General features: G+C 27.8%; 1 pseudogene; it reads left to right on the top strand.

Moving 5' to 3' along the window:
• The window catches only part of LOC125877036 (probable indole-3-pyruvate monooxygenase YUCCA10), a 16,059-nt pseudogene that overhangs the window by 8,086 nt on the left and 1,974 nt on the right, over window positions 1–5,999 (top strand).

Raw genomic sequence — 5,999 nt, forward strand, 5'->3', positions numbered from 1 at the left:
AAATTTTGCTTGCATTTTTCTATCATTACAGTAAATTCTTCAGTGAAGTTATTTGAAAATAATAATATTTTTTACAATTAGTTATTGATTAAAAGCTTGTGGTGTTATTGTCACAAAGTCATGGTGTGTGCACATTCTATTAATTTTTATCTGCAAGTAAAAACTTTATCACTATAAATATATAGGGAATCCATAAGAAATAATCATACATGATTTTTTAGCAATTATTTGATTATTAGTTTTGGTTAGCACTGGTATGATTGTTTGATTATTTGATTACACACTTAATTAGGAGTATCGTTTACTTTTAACAAAACTGTAATAATATATTGCAAGCTTCAATACAAATGGCTAAGAATTTACCGATTTAGCTTTGTTAAATTATGAATATTGCTTCTTTTCTAGAAACAAATGATTATCTTTATTTTAATTACTGTCATACACTTTCACTTTAATGTATTACGCAACTGTAACATTTTTTTTTCTATTATAGTAGTAGATCATTTACTACATCTTTTAGACTATTGAACATACACAAATTTAGAATTTGAATATTATGGTTCAAGTTCAAAATTCTATATCCAGTCATTCAATTTATTAGATTTAAATTTAGATTCATTATTTACAATTATATAATGATTTGTCTATCATATGTACAAAATTTAATTATTTACTACATCTTTAGACTATTGAACACATAAATTCAAAATTATATGTGTTCGGTTCAAGTTCAAAAATCTATATCACCCGCGCCAAAAACTAACGCTAATTTAGTAAGAACATGTTATAACTACGGACTGTTAAATACCATATACACATACGATGGAGAAGAAGTTAGTGGAATACCAGAACTACACAAAGCATTCGTCACATACAAAAGAGTTACGAAAGGAAATTTATTTTATATAAAATTCTATACAGCACCAGCGGAGATATTATACGAGGAAATAAAACCTCCAATATAGGTTATCAAGATAGGATTAACTAAAGATATGATTATACCCGATGATATCGGACAACAAGAAGAGATATGCAAAATAGAGATACCAATTTTTTATGCCAACAAAAAGATAATTGGTATATCAACGATTATACAAGAGCTAGCAAATAATTATTTAAACGGAAACGCTATATGGAGCTACTATGCAAGAGACCAGCTAATGATTTATTCCAATTCAAGGGAGCTAAGGAAAGAAGATATGGATGAAGTCCAAAGATGGATTTTATCACTACTAAAGCTAGAAGAATGACCTACGACACGAGCACTAAAAGAAGGATTTGTTTCAGCAGAATTATTAACCAGATATTGCAAGCTAATTGATCATAAATACCCGGACCATATATATTCAAAGTGCAACGGAGAAGATAATATAATTCCAGACGTCCAACTAGAATAAGAGATAAAAAAGGAAGCCCAAAAGATAAGGAGATGATAAAGATAAAGATGAAGGAAAAGAAGACTTATGGCAGAAGAAGATAAGGACGAAATAAAAAGTCTTAAAGTTGTAGAGCAAAGTCGTAAAATAGATAAGTATGGTAGTAGGTATGGTAAAGTAAATATGGTAAAGTAGATAAGATGAGAAGATATTTGTCCTATTGTAAAAAAGTCATGAATGGTGTAAATAGTATATAGTAGTGTGTCATAATGTGTGTCATAAATTAGGTAAGTGTCATCATAAAGTGAATAGTGCATAGTATGGTGTGTGTCATAATAATGATGACAAGTGTAGGATAGTACGTATAAAGCAAGAACTCCCTTTCTATATAAAGGGAGACATATGTAAATAAAGAGGCAGGCAATGCCTAACGTAATAAAAACTTTCTTGAAAACAGTCTCTCCACTAATATATAAAAATACTTAAAAGTTAATATGGAGAAATTTAAAATCCAACAAGATATTTCAGATAGCATGGCTAAGCAAGAGGCAAAGGTATATTTGTTAAAAAAATATGCAGAACTAATTTCATATATTCCTGAATATCATATATATGATTGAATAAATTTATGTTAGTTATTATGTATTAGAATTATTTGAATCATGATTTCTAGTTTATTAGCACACTGGAAACAGTGAGAAAATTTCTATACTATGCCATCCTAATGTTGAAACCGGTAGGTGAGGAAAGCCATTTAGGGGAGTAAACAAAGTTGAGGCGCTGATAAGAAGGAAGTATCTGCTAAAGTACGATGCTAGTAGTGACAGAAAAACATGATAAAGATAATCTAATTCATAATGATCTAATATGAATTTAATCAATTATGAATATGATAGGAAGGAATAATTTGAAATAAAAAACCTGCATAATAAAGAACATGACTACATACGTGCATGATGAAATGATAAAAAACTATAAATCTTTAATCCTATATATACTTAACGGTATAGAAATAATTGAATTAAGAAGAATAATATGGAAAAAAATATTTAATGATTACGAATCAGAAGATATATTAAATCAAGAATGGTATGAAATAGATTTACAAGATCTATATTTAGATAATGAAAGAATAGAATGGTACGATTTAGAAATAAATTCAGATTAAGATGAATTACGAGTATTTACAATATTGGATAGGAGCTATGGAAGAAATAAAATTGTTAGAACAATTAATGGCGGAAAATTTATTTATGTACCAAAAAATCCAAGATATGTTATATCATGAATATATCATATATAATATTAAAGAAATATTCAGATTGAAACAACTATTGGAAGAATATTACAATAAATATTATTACATATTACCATGAATTTAGCACTACCAAAAAATAATATTAAAGAGATATCAAGATTAAGACACTTAGCAAAAGAATATTATAATAAAATCTTTAAAATAAAATACTCACCTACCACACTACCATTTTCATGAATTCACCAACTACCAGTTCCGCACTGAAAAATGATGGTATCAGAGCTATGGATAATAAGAAACACGGTAAGAAACATACGAGTAGAAAATTAAAAAAATTAAGAAGAAAATTAAACAAATTATATCCGGAATATAAACAACTTAATATCACAAAGACTGATAACGAAAAATTAGATCAATTAATAGATAATATATCTAAAATAGAATATAAATATATTCAATAATTAAAAATACAATGAATAACAAGAATAACGAATATAGAAAAAAACTTAATAAAATAATAATAGAAAAACGACAAGAATTAGAACATAGGCAAAATAGACTTAACAATAATATATTCGTAGGAATTTGTCACAAATCTATAATAGCACAAAGAAAGACTATTTTATTTCTAGAAATACAAATAAATAACTTAGAATATAAACTACAACATAATTTATAAATGAATAAAGAAGAATACGCAATACATGAAAAAACATATGAAAATTATGACGGATTAAAAATAAAGATAATATTTTCTGATCTAGAAAGAAGATATAAGAAAATAGGTGACAATATAAGTTTAATGTTAGAAAAAGAAACGGTAAAACTAGAAGATAGTTTAACTGTCATGATAAGAATAACAAAAGAAATAGATAGAAAAACAGAAATTGAAAAAATAAAACAACAAGCAAAAAAGGAAATACAACAATTAGAAGAAGTAAAAAATACTAAAATAATAGAGCTAGAAAAAGAGCTAGCAATATTAAAAGAAATGTATGAAATTAAACAAAAAGAAAAAGAACAAAAAAGAAAATTAGCAAATGAGATAATTAAATTTAAAGAAAAATTGCAATTACCAGATGAATTAGAAGAAAAAGAAGAAAATAGCCAAAATAATCTACCTGAAATAAGAGTTGATGAAATAAACGACGATGATCTAGAACAACATTCAGAAACAAGCGAAACATATACGGAACTTTTAGCAAACATAGATAATACAAAGAATTTAGAAGTAAATACAGAAGACGTAGACATAGACGAAAAACCTAGCACAACAGGAGTAAAAAACCCAAAAACTTTTAACCCAAAATATTATAATGAAAATTATGAACAATATGATAAAGAAAAAACTACATGGGATAAAAGATTAAGTAAAAAGTGGACGCCTAAACCAATAACTGCACAACATGAATTTTTAGATTTAGACTGTGTACCAGATATAAATAAAACAATCCAATTATGGATAGGATACATATCAAAACAATTAATAGATAACAAGATAGTAATAGCAGAGGCACCAGGATACATAGAAAGAACACTTATAGGAACAGTAAAATTATGGCTACAAAATTTAACAAGTGAAAGCTTAACAACTTTAAGAAATAATAAAAAATTTGATGGTGGAATAGCCACTACAACTATGGAAATATTATATAAATATGAAATAGCTATAAGAAATGAATTTAGTAGTGTGACAACAGAGGTAGAAGAACAAAATAAAGAAAAAATCATAAATCGGAATCTAATGACAAAATTAGCAATATGTAATATGTGTTATATAGATGAATATACATGTGCATTTAGAAAATACTATTATAAAGGACCATATAGCACATAAGAAAGTAAAGAAATAAGAAAATTATATTTTACAAAATTATCAGAACCTTTTAATTCAAAAATAATAAAAAGTTGAAATAAAGTAGAATTAACAGACACCTAAGGAGCTAGAATGAAATTCTTGTAACGATGGTTTATGGAGCCCTTGACCCTTTGTCTTTGGATTAATGACATAATAGCCTATTTGGCAAAGCTTTAACGTACTACTTATTTTGACATAATTGTATTTTGTTAATTAGTTTGAAATCACTTTTTAAAAAATATTACAGCACCGATTAATGCTATATGAAACCATTGTTGTTGTCAACTCTGTGTTGGAGCATATTAATTCTATCAAATATGTACATTTCATTCGAATTCTTTTTATGTTTAGTTATTACATATGCATATGTTTCCTACATCTTTTCGATGGTAATTAATACTCGCCATTTCCATCAAGTAACATAAATATCTAAAGCCTTATCTCTAACACGACTTATGAAAAATAGCATATGTTTGTATCTCAAGATTGTAAATTAGTAATTTAAATTTAGATTTAAACTTTTTAGTAAAATGCAACAGTAAGAGAGGAAGAAATTTGTATTTTATTCCTGAGATGAGAGTAATTTGTATTGTATTTAAATTAGGTACACTAACAACATAAAGATTTTTTACACTAATAAGATACATAGTTTAATATTTGTAATTTTATGTGGTTACTACTAATGTTTAGCTTAAAGATTTATATGCAATTACCTTATGATTGACCTGATTTTATACTTCTTTTTTAATATCGTCAGAGCATGACACTTGAACTCGTAACCTAATATATGTTTGCAGATTCATGTTTTAACAAGAGAAATGGTGCATATTGGAATGGTGTTGCTAAAATATCTACCATTATCTTTTGGTAGATATTGTGATTGCAAAAATTGCAAAGTTTAAGTTTGGAAATTTGGCAGAATTTGGAATACCACAACCAGAAAAAGGTCCATTTTCTGTTAAAATCTCAAAAGGTACATCTCCAGTAATTGATGTTGGTGCCATTGCCAAGATTAAACTTGAAGAGATTAAGGTATACTACTATATTTATTTATTCTCATTATACTTTGAGAAATATCATGTGAGAAACAAATGACTTGAGTTGCTCCGTGGGCTTTGGTCTTATGGTAAGAGCACAACCTGTGATGTCTGATGTGTGGTTAGGCGCAAGTCATGAGTTTGAATTCTATTACAACCAAAAACCTATATTATTTAAGGGAAAATGCATAAGTACCTCCCCAACCTATGCCCGAAATCCCAGAGACACACCTAACCTTTACTAAGGTCCTATTACCCCCCTGAACTTCATTTATCTATAATATTCTACCCTTTTCTGCCTACATGGCACTATCCTTGAAAAATTGTCAACATGCGCTGGGCCCACAAGATAGTGCCACGTAGGCGAAAAAGGGGTAGAATGTTACATATAAAATAAGTTCGGGGGGGGGGGGTAATAGGACCTTAGTAAAGGTTAGGTGTGTATTTGGGATTTCGGGCATAGGTTGGGG

The sequence above is a fragment of the Solanum stenotomum genome, chromosome 9 (assembly GCF_019186545.1).
Source record: "Solanum stenotomum isolate F172 chromosome 9, ASM1918654v1, whole genome shotgun sequence".
Taxonomy (NCBI): domain Eukaryota; kingdom Viridiplantae; phylum Streptophyta; class Magnoliopsida; order Solanales; family Solanaceae; genus Solanum; species Solanum stenotomum.